Here is a 17,444-nt window from a genome sequence, read left to right as displayed (position 1 = left end):
GTACCTCTACTTACGAATTTAATGCGTTCCGAATGCACATTCGTAAGTTGAAAAAAATTGTAAGTCGAATCCCATAGGAATGCATTGGGAGAAAAAATTCGTAAGTTGAAGCAACCCTATCTAAAAATTCATTAGTAGAAAAAATCCTATCTAAACTGCATCCAAGATGCCGGACAGAGCCATTTTTAGTAATCGTACTGAAATGCTTTTAGTTTCTTCATGAAATTTATTATACTTTTCACTTCTTATTTTGTTTTAGGCAACCTTTCAGTGATAACACTTGTAAAATATATTAGGTGCAAGGTTTTGTTTTGTTTTGCTTTATACATGAACTCAGTGGTGTTTGTACATACCTGAAGTGACAATGTAGTTAGTGGAGGAAGTAGAAACATTCGTAAGTAGATAGTTACAGGTAGGTAACCGTGTTGGTCTGAGTCGAAACAAAATAAAAAAATTCCTTCAGTAGCACCTTAAAGACCAACTAAGTTTTTATTTTGGTATGAGCTTTCATGTATCTGACGAAGTGTGCATGCACACGAAAGCTCATACCAAAATAAAAACTTAGTTGGTCTTTAAGGTGCTACTGAAGGAATATTTTTATTTTGATTCGTAAGTAGAGGTATTCGTAAGTAGAGGTACCACTGTATATTGCAAGATCTAGTTTGTCTGTGTGTGCCTAGCCTGTTAGCTCCCATACATTCCCATTATTTCAGCCCTTATTTCACCACTTGCTTTGATGGTGTTTCCTGCTTGGCAGGGGGTTGGACTGGATCGCCCTTGTGGTCTCTTCCAACTCTATGATTCTATGATCCATAGCAGTGGACAAAGTTTGATTGCCTCCCATTCAGAGTGAAGGCAATGCAGAAAGGTTTCGTAGTGGGGTTTGCGTGTGTGTCTTGCTTTTTTCCCTCAGGGATATCATGTGGCCACATCTCTATGTGCTGTGCTGAAAAAGAAAAAGAAAGTGTATAGTTGGCTTGGAAGTTGCATAACTATTTCCTATTGGTGTTAATGTCTCTGTGGGGTTTATTGTGGGGCATGTGCACACTGATATCATGCAGCCCCTTCAATCACAGGGGCAAGGCAGTAAGCATGGTTGTCTGTCTGGTTGGTTACAAGTCGCTTTGGGGTGCCCTAATAAATTCAATAAATAGTAATAATATCACAGTTGTGAACAGATACAGAAAACTGAACACAAAGGGAGGTGTTTTGCGGTTTTAAAATCTCAGAAGCCTCCCTGTGAGAGATAGCTACCATTTCCAGGAATCAGTCTTTTGCTCATGAGTAATAGCGATGAACTCTATTCAGCATCCTGGTTAAACATGAGCATGCTAGCTCTGTTCCCTCATTGCCTTCCACGAGTTCAGGAGCAGCTGTATGAAGCGGAGAGCCTGCTTCTACTTGGTTAGGCTCCTCATGTCATATAGAACCCAGATTTCCCAAGGCTCTACATTGCACAGAAGACTCTACAGGTCCTGGATGCTCTACAGCAGGCATCCCCAAACTGCGGACCTCCAGATGTTTTGGCCTACAACTCCCATGATCCGTAGCTAACAGGACCAGTGGTTGAGGAAGATGGGAATTGTAGTCCAGAACATCTGGAGAGCTGAAGTTTGGGGATGCCTGCTGTACAGGTCCAGTAGCAGCCAGTTGCCCCTTGAGACCATGTGCTTCCTTTCTTGCATGATTTTTTAAACCAAGACCTGAATGAGGTTATCGTTTCTGAGATCTGTCTTCTGTTCATAATCATACAGAACACGAGACTCTCAAAGTGGAAGCACTAGCCCCTCCCAATCCGGTGTACTGCTCCCAAATGCTATTGGACTCCAACTTGCATCAGCCCCAGTCAGCATAACCAATGATCAGGAATTGTAGTAGTGCATTTGGATTGCATCAGGTTACGGTAAGGTGCTGTACACACAGATTCTGTCTTTTGTGCAATCTAGTAGGATGTTTCTATGAAGTCAGAGGAGATCATTTTATTTTCAAGCATCAAAAAGCAGTGCTGCACAAATAAATTATTGCTAGTCTTACTGATTTAATCTATTTAAATTTTGTTGGCAAAATAAAATTTCATTTTGAATTTCATGGTAGGCTAAATCAGGTGATACCCAGTAGAACTGCCCCCCCACCCCCACCCCTGAACATTTTTTGTAATCGTACTGAAATGTTTTTCGTTTCTTCATGAAATGTCTTATACTTTTCACTTCTTATTTTGTTTTAGGCAACATTTCAGTGGTAACACTTGTAAAATATATTAGATGCAAGGTTTTGTTTTGTTTTGCTTTATACATGAACCCAGTGGTGTTTGTACATACCTGAAGTGGCAATGTAGTTAGTGGAGGAAGGAAATTATTTTAGTGAGGTACTAAACAATTAAATGTTCATTTAGAACGCTATGGGACCAAACTCATTCATTCTCAAATATCATTTTAGGCTTATAACAAACAAACAGGCAAAAAGGAAATCCATAAGCTTCTCACAGCAGGAAAAGGGAAAAGCCTACAGAATTGTGTCACATAATTATGAAAAGGGTTCTTTTCATAATCTGGTTGCTCATACCATCAGACTGTAAGATTATTTATCCAGCAAGCTAAAAGAGTGACAACGATTTCCATTAATCCTAAAGATAATCTTTTAGTATCTTTTTGATGCACGGTGTTAATAAAGAGCTACAAGCTGGAGGGTTTGGACTAAAAAAATAATTAGGAACACTGCCTTTAATATCACATTCTAGAGATAATGGGAGTTGCACATTGCATATTTGGATTGCATATTTGATAGTAAATGCAGAGATGTAGCATAAGTAAAAATGAAGCTATATTGATGTATGGGCCCTACTCCATTAGTGTTTGTGGAGTGCCACAGAATGGCAGTCCCTTGGTTATATGGGAGATAGTAAAGGGATATCGTCAGGGACACACTTGGAGTCTGGGCTAACTATACCTGTGCCCTGTTCCTGGTGTCCTGGAGCCACCAAGAATCAATCCTGCGTAGCCCCTTCCTGGGCTACTTTTCTTGGTCACACTAGAGCCCTATTCAGACATTCAAAAACCAGCAGCGCTAACAGTGTGAAGGGGTAGACTGGAGCACCCCATTTGAAATGATATAGGTTACTTTTCTAGAAGTACCTATACAGTATATGCCACTTTCATTCCAAAATCATTGCCCACAAAAACACAAAATTGAAACTGAATCCCTCTTAGTTTTACCCACTCCAAATCAACTTTAAAGGCACCCCAAAAATGAACACCAACCCCTGCACCTATCCTTCTCATATTTGTCACGTTTTTTGCCTAGGGGCACTTGTGCTACTTTCATACAAATTGCAACAAAACAATAGGAGAAATGGCATCAATCCTTTTTTCATCACTCCAAAACGGAAAAGGCTGCTCTCACAAGAAAACCACTGCAACCATCCTTTTGAAATACAGCAGGATTCATTACCTCAGGAAGGGTCAGTGTGCCTGCAAATTGTATCCAATTATATCAAAAGGGGGGAAAGTTCAGGTTTTTTTGTTTTTTTGTTTGTTTTTTTGTTTTAATCTCTATAGTTGTGAAAGGGGATAACAGAAGAGTTGTATTCTTCTGGATTGGGATTTGGATTTAAATCTACTCAGGCAGTCAACAAAGTGCCTCAGACAGAATTGGGCTGTGCAGTTGGTGCACATCTCTACCTTGTAGAGTTGGAAGGGACCCTGAGGGCCATCTAGTCCAACCCCCTGCAATGCAGGAATCTCAGCTAAGCATCCATGACAGATGGCCATCCAACCTCTGCTTGAATACCTTCAAGGAAGGGGAGTCCACCACCTCCCGAGGGAGTCCATTACACTGTCAAATAGCTCTTATTGTCAGAAAAAAATTCCATATGTTTAGTCAGAATCTCCTTTCTTATAACTTGTAGTTCCAGATGAAAAAAGGCCTTCTTTTACAGGAAATAGGCTGGCCCCTCTTCAGTTTTTTGCTCCTGCCTTGATGAAGCACATCCTTCTTTGATCTTTCATCTTGGCCTAGCAATTTTCTTCTTCTGTTATTTCACTCTTTCTACTGTTCTTTCTTTCTCTCTCTCTCTCTCTCTCTCTCTCTCTCTCTCTCTCTCTCTCTCTATATATATATATATATATATATATAACAGAATCCTTTTTCCTTTCGCTCTTCCCCACAAACTAGTTTCTGCGAGGGGAACGGAAGTGGCTTGTCTGGACTTCCAGAGCTTGCTGCCCTTCTGCATTTTTCTTCTTCTTTGGGTGAGGTGACAGACACTTCCCCCACCCCTCCCAACCACTCTAGGCAGCATTGGCTTGTCTTCCACAGTGGCGGCGGTGATACACTGAGATCTACTACCCCACAGGCTTTAATTTTCAGCTCTTATAGAGGTGGCATTGGCTGAGTTGATTGCTGGAGACATTTCCTGGTCAGCACTAGTCCCCACCCCACCCCACTATGCTCCCAAACCATGAAAGCTTCCTTCCCACCAAGACCTGAAGCAGGCCTGCTTCCCCATAGTGGTTGCATGTGGTGTTCCCTTCACCACTGGAGCCCATAACCTCCCTTATAGGTTGGAATGGTAGCCTTGACCCCACAGAAAGCCCTGATGGGTGATAATGTGGTCTAGCAGCCCCATAAGGCCTTGTGTGAGCATTTTCAGGGGCCTACTAGCATCAAATGACTCGAACTTTGGGCAGATCGTCTAGCCACTGAACACTTCTTCCATAGCATGTGTCTGTCTCACATCCTAATCTGAATGGACAACACAGGTGCGCACTCCTGTATCAACAGGGAAGGCAGGACCAAATCCGCAGATCTACAGCAGGAATCTACATTATTCCTACTTTGGATGGAGAACCACCTCAGGGGAACACATATCTAGGAGGTCCAATACACAAGCTGACTGGTTGAGCCGCACCACACTGTGCCCAGGGGAACAGACACTACACAAGGCAGCATTTTGACATTTCCAGCGAGCCCCAGGTCCATTCGACATAGACCTATTGCCTCCAAGGCAAACCACCAGTTTACCCATTACTCCTGAAGGTTCAAGGATCCAGAATCCCTGATCTCACTTGACTTCTGCATTGTTTTCAACTTGCTTAAGTGTAATGTCAGTTATTGTTTTCCCCCTCAGTGCAAATGTCACTCCGTCTATTATCCTTCCCTCAATGCGATTCTATCTTCCTATTCTACACTTGCATTACCAAGCCTACATCCCCAGTGGCAAGATGCTCAATCACTGACATGGTGTCAGTGCAAGACTTTCTTCTCTAAGGTTTTCCTCCAAATGAGGCTCTAGGTTTGGTTGTTACTTCAACCACCTGTTACTGTTTCTCTCAAATACTTTAGTAGAAAGCATAAAACCCTGCAACCAAGGTGGGTGGCAGAGGTTGGACACCCCAGTCTATATCTTTACAACCTTGTCTGTCAACTAAAACTAATATTGTTAGTAATTTCCATCCCCACCCAAGAAAAATCCTATCTGCCTTGACTGCACTCTTGCCAAAAATAATTTCTTCCTCTCAGCTTAACATTTTTCTAAACCCTTTTCTCAAGGCAACTAGAAACAATGCATCTGAAAGCTAGTTCCTCACCTGGCCCCCTTTCTTGGTCCATCCCAGACAAGTACTTGCAACTTAAGAGCTGGGCACATAAAGACACGAGGTTCATGTGACATCTGGGGCTGGCTCTAGGTAGACCCCCGGTGGCGCGGTGTGCCAGGGCACCGGGCCAGTAGGCTGGGCGTCATGCGGCAAAGCTGCGCGGAAACCATCTGCACCCTGCGAGGGCAGGGGCACCAGAGCGATCTCCGCCCCTCAGCGCCAGGGCGGCCGACCTACTCGAGACTGCCCTGGTGACATCTGTATAGCAGGAGCTGACCTATCTAACTCGAGACAAACTTGAAGCTCAGCTTTGACCCCTGCCTGTAACATGGTTTCAGAAGGCTCAGATTTTGTCCTTTGTGCAATGCATTTACCGAACAGAGAGTCCTCCACGATTGTTAACGCTTTTTGAGGGTCTCTCAGAGAATGAGAAGGATTATCTCCACAATCTGTCAAATGCTTTTAAATATGGAGTACTGGATGGGGGAGAGGCAACTAGTTGAGTTGCAACTAGAGACAGAATATGACATAGAACAGAAGTAGAACAGAGAGTTTGGGTATATCCCACCCATCTTTTTTTGCAGTTTTCATACAGGAAATCTCAAAACTTGCCCACTATCAAAATAGCAACTATCATTTGCCTTCTATATGGCAAACTATACTAAATAATTTTGGCTTGTGCTACCAAATAATAATACTTTTCCATGTCTAAAAGTCAATAGAAAGCATTTTTAATGTTTCTTAATTTTTGTAATGTGATTTCCATAGATTATATTAATCCTCTAAATAGAGAATCCTGTAGGATTATCTGCATTTAGGCCATTTTTCTAGGGTTTCAATTATAAGTGTTACATCTGGTTCCCAAACCTTATTTTTGTTTTAAACAGGACATGAGATTTGCTGGGTGTCAACACTTTTGTTTGGTTTTAACAGTTACAATCCCACCTGTGGTTGGAAAATTGTGGGGTATGCATATTTTTATATACATGTATTTCTTTAAAATGTTTATATCTAGAATATTTTAAATATTTATATTTTACATTTTTTATTTATAAAATATTTATATTTATCACAATAAAATTACCTTTCCATGAATTTGTTCCAATAACCTAGTATATTGGCTAAATCTCTGCTTTTTGTTATGCCAACTAAGTGATTCCTCTCTACACAGTCAAAGGTCCTATAGATGACTAGAACAATCTCAGATTGCATGTTGATATGGTGTGTAATCCAGCAGTTGTGTCCTGAACATGAATGGAAGGGAAAACCACAGGCTGGAAAGCAGGTTTTAGTACACATAATCATGTATGTGAGCACATGGTTGTAGGCTACAGAAACTTTTGATGGTGTTTTCAGATCTTTGCCTGCTACTCCAGTACACTGTGAGTCAGAGAGTGTGTGCGCGCATGTGTATTCATGTGACTCATGGCAAGTTTAAACAGATTTCCTGTCAAAACATTTTTTTGCTGATGTAGTGGTGCATTGAGCAGCTAATTGCTGCTCATTTGTTTGTAAGATAGTTCTATGACACCTAGTGGTCATTGTGCTGGTATTTCTGACTACCTGTATTGTAATTATTAGTGGACTAATATTCTAGACTAGAAGTTTTTTATTCATAGTAGTTTTATACTAGTTGGTTTTGTGCCGTTTATGAGCTAAGACTGAGCTAGTCAGGAAGTCCAAAGTTTGATTCTTCCCTGCTATGAACTCACTAGCTGGCCTAAGGCAAGTTGCTTTAACTCTACTTCTGCCTCAACAACCATGGTATGGGACTAATTATACTTGCTTGCTTTGCTTGAAATGTGCTATATTAATACTGTATTACTGTTATACATACTACAAGTTTTCAAATGGCAGGAGGGAATTTCCAGAAAACCCTGACAATTTCAAATAAATGTAAACTCCATGTGAAAGGAAATGTCCTGTAGGCACCAGGTGAAGATATTCCTCTTGAACCAGACTTTTGGCTGATTATCATCTATTGCCCTTTTACATGTGTTGTGAAAGCAGGGGAATATTGGTTTTTGTTAAGTATTTTGTGGTTTGTATAGTACAATTTTATGTTGTAAACTGCCCTGAGATCTACGGATATAGGCCGGTATGCAAATTTAATAAATAATTATAACAATGGGGGGATGGGGGGAGGAAGGGGCAAAATATCTCAAACAAAATGAAGGGGGACTCTGAAGGTGAGGGGAGTCTGAAGGGGGACTCTGAGGGTCCATTTAACAGACTGAGCCACAGCAACACGTGGCCGGGCCAGCTAGTGTTCATATTAAAACATGCACTCATTATCATTGTTATCAGGAGAGAGAAAGTATCATAGAATCTTCGAGTTGGAAGGCACCCAAGGTGCAATGCAGCTAAGGCATCCATGACGTTTGGCATATGGTGATTTGGTATAAATAGTTGGAAAGAAAACTGCATAGATGCAGAACAGCATACACAACAGTAGCAGTTTTTCTTTTTCTGCTTATTCTATTTATGGGTTTGTTCTCTAAATTAAAATTGAGGAGGCTTTCCAGTTATGAGCAAAGCAATCCTAATCCCTGGACTGGCTTGCTGGAGGGGATTGGGGTGCTGCAGAGGTCTTCCTCTGCTGGGTGGGCTCTGATGCCACAGAGGCTCCAAATGTGCCCACTCAAGAGTGCTGCAGAGCACACGCCAACACAGACTGTGTTTCCACTTCCTGTAGCCACCAGCAGAGTAGGACCATGCCTCTGATGGAGCCAAAGCTGACTGATTTCCCACTGATTTCTCAGCTGGAACCAGCAGGGCTGTGGAAGCCACAGAGAATCCACCTCTCTACCGCCAGTTGGGCGGATGCTTAAGAACTTTGAGTCACAATCAAAAACAAAACAAGAGAGTACCGTATTTCTGGCTCAATAAGACGCACCCTTTCCCTCTTAAAAAGGAAGGGAAAATGTCTGTGCATCTTATGGAGCAAAGGCCCGCTCGCAAGAGTCGGCTTGGTAGCTGCCATTGGGAGCTTGGGAACGGCGGTTGCCCCTGCAACGAAAGGTCTCCTTTCAGGGCGCTGATCCCGCCGACGCCACTCGCAAGAGCAGGCTTCGTAGGTACTTCCTTCCTCTCCCCTCTCTTTCTCTCTCACCCCTTCCTTCCTTCCTTCTTTCTCTCTCCTCCCTCCCTCCTTCCATCTCTCTTCCCCTCTCTCTTTCACCCCTTCCTTCCTTGTCTCTCTTTCTGTAGTTTTAAAAAGCTGAAAAACATTATCCAAGAAGGCATGGTTTTAAAGGGAGGGGGGGGGAGTTTTGACTTGTGTTGCCAGAAATACTGGAAACTCTGAGCACTGGAGACCTTCTTTTGAAAGGCAGTTCTGCAAGATGAGGCTGTGCCCATATCTCCTGCAGGCATCAGAGAGCAGTATGTGGGACCTCAAGGCCAGGGCCCTTCCTCAAGACCAAAGAGGGTCACGGCCTCTTTCTTTAAGCTGCTCTTTTTGATTCTGCATATGCACTATTAGTAGCTGGGTGGGGTACCCAATCCATCTTCATGGCTGTGTCAGTGTGCCACACCCCTGGTTAGGAAACCAGCAGCAGTGTTTGAGATTGGAGCTGGGATTGTCTTCTTCCCATCATCACCACCCTCCACTTGGCCAGTTGATTGGTGCCATCGCCAGTACTATGGGCACACATCCCTCATCAAGACCACTGAAATCAAAGAGAAGTTAGTTCTGCGGGGGCAGCTTCCGAACAGGAAATCCTGTAAAAAGTAGTGCAGTAAAGTGCACCTTCAGTTCTGAGTTGGGTTTCCATTTTTCCGTGTTTTTCTTAGCTGATCGTCCTAACGGTTCCCTTGCTACTTTCACTTATGTAAAATTAGAGCCCTCAGCAAAAGCATCATGAATAATTGACACTGAGAATAGCATGCTGTTGAGCACCATGGCAGCAGCGATCTGCTTGCTTTCTGACACTTTGAAGCCTTTGTTTCACTCCATTAATGAAGGTTTAACTACATAAAAGCTTTATACTGTGAGTTAAAGACACACATGCTCCATTTCAGAGCAACAGAATAGGTTTTTTTTAATGGAAAGCACTGGAAAGCAGCATTCCTACTGCAGTTGAGTTGCAGTCATGTTCCACAAAGTGCTCTTTTGTTATATAGAATCATAGAATCATAGAGTTGGAAGAGACCACAAGGGCCATCCAGTCTAACCCCCTGTCAGCAGGAAACACCATCAAAGCATTCCTGACAGATGGCTGTCAAGCCTCTGCTTAAAGACCTCCAAAGAAGGAGACTCCACCACACTTCTTGGCAGCAAATTCCACTGCCGAACAGCTCTTACTGTCAGGAAGTTCTTCCTAATGTTTAGGTGGAATCTTCTTTCTTGTAGCTTGAATCCATTGCTCTGTGTCCGCATCTCTGGAACAGCAGAAAACAACCTTTCTCCCTCCTCTATATGACATCCTTTTATATATTTGAACATGGCTATCATATCACCCCTTAACCTTCTCCTCTCCAGGTTAAACATACCCAGCTCCCTAAGCCATTCCTCATAAGGCATCGTTTCCAAGCCTTTGACCATTTGGGATGCCCTCTTCTGGACACGTTCCAGCTTGTCAGTATCCTTCTTGAACTGTGGTGCCCAGAACTGGACACAGTACTCCAGGTGAGGTCTGACCAGAGCAGAATACAGTGGTACTATTACTTCCCTTGATCTAGATGCTATACTCCTATTGATGCAGCCCAGAATTGCATTGGCTTTTTTAGCTGCTGCATCACACTGTAGAATCATGTCAAGTTTGTGGTCTACCAAGACTCCTAGATCCTTTTCACATGTACTGCTCTCAAGCCCAGTGTCTCCCATCCTGTATTTGTGCCTTTCATCCCCCCCCCAAGTGTAGTACTTTACATTTCTCCTTGTTAAAATTCATCTTGTTTGCTTTGGCCTAGTTGTCTAATCTGTTAAGGTCATATGCTTTGCAGGCTCTGTGCCTCTCAAACATTTGCCTCTCAAACACCCCAGGTTTTGCATTCCTTATTTCATCTTGCTCAATACTATGGTCCTGTTATATGTTACTTCTTACTACTAGGATGTTGTGTTATTTAAAAACTGCTGTGTGGTGAAAACTTGATAGATTTGGAAATAGCAACTTATATAATTAGCAACTTGAAGGCAGCATTCCTTACTAGGGGGCAGTTCCCACTGTACAGAGTATGGCTTTCTTATGAGTTATCATGCATTGGGCTAGATAAATCATTTAAATGGATTCTCTACCTCTTTAGTAAGCCCAGTTTAATTCATGGCCAACTGGATATCCAAAAGGTGTATTGTCTGAAATACACCTCTGCTTGGCCCCCTTTTTCCTGTCAAGTAATGTACACAAAACCTTACTTCGAATTGTTTTTTAAGGTGATTGTTTTTCTTCCTCGGTACATTTCCCATCTCTCTTTCTTTCTTTCTCTTTCTTTCTTTCTCTCCCCCCCCCCCCCCAGGTTTCTTATCCATCCCAAAAATTGGCTCGGTGCTGCTTTCAGAACTCAGACCATCTGGTAGCCATCACTGCCTCCTGTTGAGATCATGGAAACTACCCCCACTGCCTCCGTCAGCTGCACATGTCACATTTCAGCACCATGCGGTGGTGGGCATAAAGCCCATTGGCACTAACACAGCAGAGCAACGGAGGGGCACAGGTAAGAGCTCTGGTCATGGAAAAAATTATAAGGCCCCAATCCAGCCACAGTCAAGTACTATTGGTTTCACTGAAATCATTTCCACTGATTTCAGTTCCAGAGCTGAGCACATGCTTTAACTCACTCAGACACATTTAAAAAAATTCCGTCAGTAGCACCTACCAACTAAGTTTTTATTTTGGTATGAGCTTTCGTGTGCATGCACACTTCTTCAGATACACTTGAAAGGTGCTACTGAAGGAATTTTTTTATTTTGCTTCGACTCAGACCAACACGGCTCACGGCTACCTACCTGTAACTCAGACACATTTGTTCATGCATACGCAGAGAGAGAGAAATTGGTGGGAATTAAAAAGCTCTCATCTTCGACTGGATTGCAGCCCTTTAAATCCTGTCCCATTTTATTGTGAAACAATCTGCTTCAATAGACTGGGTATAAGGAATTATTCTGTGTGAGAAAAAGGATAGAGGGTCTTCTCTGTGGGCCTGGCTTTAAGACTCTGAACTCGACTAGCCTCTCTGAATCCTATCTTGACCTCGCAGAGCCAGACTATGCCTTATGCTTACCATGTGCAAAGCAGCCTGGCTCTACTTGTTCACAACTATGAAAGGCCCCTTCTTACAGGCAAGGGAAGGTGGAAGAGATTGGAGACATCAGGGTTTGTGTCAGACTTTAGTAGTCCCTCTGCCCCCAGCATTGATTTGAAGTTTTGCCAAGCTTTGCTATAACCCCTGCCACCTTTGGGGCCCCCACCCCAAACTGCAGCTACCAGTTGACTTTCCCTGGACATCCTCACCCAAGTGTAGGGTGACACTGCTTGGGTCCCATCCACTGCAGGTAACCACTTTCTTAAAAAGGTAAAGGACCCCTGGCAGTTAAGTCCAGTCGCAGATGACTCTGGGGTTGCGGTGCTCATCTCACTTTACAAGCTGAGGAAGCCAGCATTTGTCCACAGGCAGCTTTCTGGGTCATGTGGCCAGCATGACTAAGCCGCTTCTGGTGAACCAGAGCAGCGCACAGACACGCCATATACCTTTCCACCGGAGCAGTAACTATTAATCTACTTGCACTTTTTGGCATGCTTTTGAACTGCTATAGGTGGGCAGGAGCAGGGACCGAGCAATGGGAGCTCACCCCATCGTGGGGATTCGAACCACCGACCTGATCGGCAAGCCCTAGGCTCAGTGGTTTAGACCACAGCGCCCCCCGTGTCCCTGACCACTATGTTAGATCCCCCCAAATGCAGGGCCCGATGTTGATGATCTGTCCTGGAAATGCGGCTGGGTGGCCAAGGTGTATGAAACACCAGCAAAGCTTCTTGAGAGAGAGAGAGAGAGAGAGAGAGAGAGAGAGAGAGAGAGAGAGAGAGAGAGAGAGAGACCCTTATCCATTGCACATTAAAAGTAATTCTACGTCCTCAAAATCCTTAGAATTTACCCACATGCCTTGAAAGTCACCACATTAATCTCTTGGGAGATGAATGGTCTCAGAAAAGGGGAGGGCATATTCCGTCCCTCTCTAATAATAAATGGAAGTTGTAACCTGTCTCTTGTAGGCTGAACTAAGAAGAAGGACAGTCACTCACCTGGTGCCAGCTTACTTGGAGGAGTTTGTCAAGACGCATTTGGACAGGATACCTACCACAGGATGGGTCCCCACTCCAGGTTGTTGTTGATGATGTTCAGGCAAATACCATTACCCTTGATCCCTTCTAAAATTAACCAAGATGACGCTAGACTTACTTTTGCATATTACAGTGACTGTAAGAGGTTTTAACTTTGGCACTATAACTCAGATGAGATGCATGCATGTATGTATTTAATATCCCTGGTACAAGAAATTTAAATAGCAGCCATGGGAGGGCTGGGGAGGGAGGATTCACACACACAGAGACACACACACACACACACACACACACACACACACACACCAGTGCTGCTGCTGCCCCCCCCCGGCAGGCTGGAAGCTGCCATAGCTGCCATTGGCTGGTGATTTTTTAAAAAAATGAAAGGTTGACAGCCCTGTTTATGGCCATATAATTATAAATTTTTATTAAGCTTCTGCTCCTGGCAGCTGTTAACCATTGGGGTTGTATATCTCTCCTACCTCAAAACTGTCATTTTTCCTATTACATAACAAAAATAGCTGGCTTGGTGCCTTTTGAGGAGAGACTGTTGAGGGTGTTTATTACCACTAGTGCCCCCCTCCCAAAGTGCAAGGGCGTTGTTCACTCAGCCCTGAAACTGCTGGGAATGGAGGTGGGGGAAGAGTATCAGCTTTCCTACTGTGGAATAGATCTGTGGTGGACTCCGCACGCGCCGTTTTGGTTTATTAAGCAACATTTTAACCAGTTAAAATAAATTTACAAGCACTTATAAAAAACCAAAAGTAATTGGTTTTCACCCTTGAGCAAAAAGATTTCATAACAGGCACATTAAGCATTAATGTAACCAAACCTTTTTATTGTTGACAACCACAAGGACAGTCATGTGTAAGACTAACAGTTTGTAGTTAATATTTATGGTGGAGCTTATGACTCACCTGTGGAGTAATTAAGTGCTGCTCTTAAAGACTAAGGTTTGGGGGTTTTTACCAAAAGAAAAGAAAAGAAAAGAAAAAAGCCTTTTCTGCATACCCATGTGAATCTCCTGCAACTTTAGTAAATTCTTGCTTTAAACACTGATCTTTCTAAACAGTGTACATTATTCTGCTGAATGGATAGCAGACATGTTAATTATTGTTGAGTTTATTCTTCTAAAGGCTGTTGTACGTCTAGGTCAGTCTAGGTAATACCAGTACATCAAAACAGCACATTAAACCCCAAATTATCAGATCAGCTGAGGTCAGCAGGTGAGACATACACACACACCTGTGAGTGATAGTACACATTATCAAAAAATGTGAGAGTGGCAACCCCATGCCAAGACCCATATATCAAACAATAACATGTTAACTGACTGTGTGTCCTTGAGACTTTCCGTTTCCTAACCCTACATCATTGGCGCCTGCCGGCAGTGGCAGTGAAATGCTCCGCATAAAGTTTCTCAGGATACTAGTAAATCATATTTCATGATTTCATATTGGGGAAGCCCGTACACTGTCTTGCAATGTTGTTGGACGCTTTCTACCACCCTGTCCGTGGGCCGGATGGGAGTTTGACTCCAACAACGTCTGGAGGGCATCATATTGCCTGTCCCAGTGTTTCTAAGCACTGAGATGGAATTTGGCAGAGGACTGTTTTTTTTTAATCTAGTCCAGAGTTTCTGATAACATGTAATTCTGCCTTGCATAATGCCACACAAATGGTTCTCCATGTTTTCACAGGGTTTGGTTCTTGCAGATTAGGTCAGGCTGGTGTGTTCTTTATAGGGAGTCAGGGTGGTGTAGTGGTTAGAGAGTTGAACTAGGACTGGGAAGGCCAAAAGTATCAAAGCACCATTTGGCCATGAAGCTCACTAGGTGACTTTGGGCCACTAGATGCCAAAACGGGAAGATAGAGGTAGACAAAATGGAGCCTTTCATGTATGCATTACTTTTGGCCTGGTATGGTTCTGGCATCTCTTTCCGAGGCTGAACATAATCTTTAAAGCTTGCTTCTATATGAATTAATAAAATAAATTCAGGGTGACCTGTGTGGGATGCCATCTCAGATGGGGCATCACAGTGTTCAGAAAATTATCAGGCCCCCTGGCTGATATATTATTAAGAATGGGCTTTGTGCAGCCTCCAGGAGGTGAACAATACCCACTGACCAAGCCTGCCCAGGAATGAATAAAAGCCTGGCGGTGGTGCCTGGGCAGACCCCAACAGCTCCATGCCCTGTGCATAGAATGCAGGATATTAACCAGTGTTAATCATACATGCATACTTTAAGTTAAATGTCAGGTTATAAACGATAAAGATGGACTTACTGGATTGCTAACAACAATAAAAGCTAAAGTATGATTGGTATAAATGTGGAATTTGTAAAATATTCCTAAAAGGTTGTATTGTGTCTAAACTAGTAATGCACTGATTAGCAACACCATTAATTTTTCCCCCCTCTAGAGATCTTTTTTGTCTTGCAGGTTACCTTACTATGATTCAACTCAGGGATTGGTTGGACCTCATCTGCATCAGAGTGAGACTGCCCTTTGGGGTGAGGTAGTAGGTTGTATAGTTTTAGGGTTATACCCTGCCTGTCAGATAACTATACAATCTACTGTCTTTCCTGAAGTGGCTGTGATAGCAGCACAGGAATGTTCCATCACCGTATCAGGAAACAACATCTGTTACTGATGCATACCGAATGTATGCTTAGGGACAGGAGAGCGGAACCTTAAAGTATTTGAAGCAGCCCATCCATTGACGTCGTTGAGCCAAGGACATGATTCAAAGGCCTAACACACCAACCAAATAATGTCCTCTTACTGAGTTCTGCTGTTATAAGGGTGGCCTCTGTGTCTAAGTGTACACATTTTGGCTAACCAAACAGTATGGTCTTCTTTAAAATGTTTTGCAAAAAAATAACTCTTGTGGAAACTTTAGTACAGTAGTTCCATAGGAAGTTTGCACAGATCGCAAGATCCTCCAAATGTGAATTTCATCCCTATTTGGCCACTAAAGGTTTCCAGTTGAGACAAGAATAGACCCATTTGGCAGGTGGCAGTGAAGAAGAGGAGAGGGCCCATTTGGTTATGATCAGATGGTGGTACAATGTGGCAGCAGAGGTAAAGTATGGACCAAGGCCACATGGCAGGAAAATCCTACACAATAGACCTGGAGTGGTGACTCATGAGTGGAAGCAGAAGGCATTGCAAGGCTGCTGCTAATACTGAGGAGGGACTAGGAGGTGGGGAAAGGGCTGGTGGACATAGGAAGGAGAGGCTAGTGGAATGAGCACCATCCTCTCTTTGGCTCTGTTGGATTCCTTGAACAGCAACCTTGCCTTTCACTCCAAATACCCTTATGCATCACCACATGGCAAGACTCTCTCTCTTAATTGTAGAAGCAAAAGCCAAGAAGTAGCTATGTTCTGTCAACGCCACCCAGTGCTCTGGCAGGGTGAGGTAGTAGGTTGTGTGGTTTCAGGGTAGTGATTTTGCCCCAATCAGGAGATAACTATACAACCTACTGCCTTCCCTGAGGAGCACCTTTGCAGCTTGCCCAGAAAACCCATTTCACTTTCAAGTCAACAATCTATGCAACAGTCCTCCCAAAGTATCTTGAGAACTGTATGATTATGCAAGGAATTCTGTGTTGTCGAACCCCTACCCTCACTTAAAAATGCAGTTCCCAAGGACAATATGACTTTTAAGCCAGTTTCAATCTATGAAATGGGGTAGTATAAATTAGAGTAGATGTTATGGTCATCACCAGAGTAAACCCACCGTATATGTGAAAATAGTATTATTTAGGATTTTAACTTTAGAGTTTATATAATTTTATGCCTGTCATTTAATTCATATTTTAGAAAAAGATCTGATTTATCTCATAAGTTCAATAAAATGTTTTGGGCTTTAAAAAAATTGCCTCAAGTGTCAATTGAGTGGAGTAAAATTGTTATGTTCTGAAGATTAACCCTTTGACATATTCAGCATATTTGCAAGACCACCACTTGGCTTACAAACAGCTATAGTGGGGGTCACTAAGCTGTCAGGCAAGGAGTGTCCAGCGTGAGGATTTAACTCGTTACTGTCAAAACTACACTTGCAAATTTGGAAAAGGCGTCTCTCAGCTCTCCATAGATGTGCACCCAATGATGCCTTTGCTCCCGACCTCAGCTTATGTATCTTCCCCACAAGCAGGCAAAGACTCTGCTTCAGTCTTCTTCTGCTCCCTCTTACTGAGGTTGTAGAAATAAGGTTCCTCTCATTTAACCCTGTGAAGCAGCCCAGGATGCTGCTCTTTCAATGCTGATGACCACAGGCAGCCACACTTTAAGCACAAGTGATTCGGGTCCTACCAGACCCTTGTGGTATGTTTTTACAGGAGGCTGAGGCATAAGGAATCTTTCGTTTCTGAGACTTAACTTAGTGAATGCATGTCCTCAGGTACACAACCCTACAAGCCATGTTTTACAGAAATGGAAAAACTACTTGTGTTATCAACTTCACATCTGTGCATAAACCTACATATGTAAATACTAGTTACTGAGTTTGCCAAATTGTGGTTGCAGAAAGTGGGAGGGTGGGAATGCCACAGGTTTGCAAGCA

At 43.1% G+C, this 17,444-nt stretch overlaps 1 long non-coding RNA gene across 2 annotated transcripts in view; it reads left to right on the top strand.

Annotated features, from left to right (window-relative positions):
* The window catches only part of LOC118096168 (uncharacterized), a 95,468-nt gene extending 78,711 nt beyond the window's left edge, over positions 1-16,757 (top strand). The window contains exons 4-6 of one of the 2 annotated variants that reach the window (XR_009557658.1): positions 3,301-3,457; positions 11,052-11,249; positions 12,806-16,757. This is a non-coding gene — a long non-coding RNA (uncharacterized LOC118096168). The remainder of the gene's footprint in view (positions 1-3,300; positions 3,458-11,051; positions 11,250-12,805) is intronic. The other variant, XR_009557657.1, reaches the window with a different exon arrangement.
* Positions 16,758-17,444: the final 687 nt, after the last annotated feature.

Source organism: Zootoca vivipara, chromosome 5 (genome assembly GCF_963506605.1).
Source record: "Zootoca vivipara chromosome 5, rZooViv1.1, whole genome shotgun sequence".
Lineage (NCBI taxonomy): Eukaryota > Metazoa > Chordata > Lepidosauria > Squamata > Lacertidae > Zootoca > Zootoca vivipara.
This window is presented reverse-complemented; position numbering and strand designations above follow the sequence as displayed.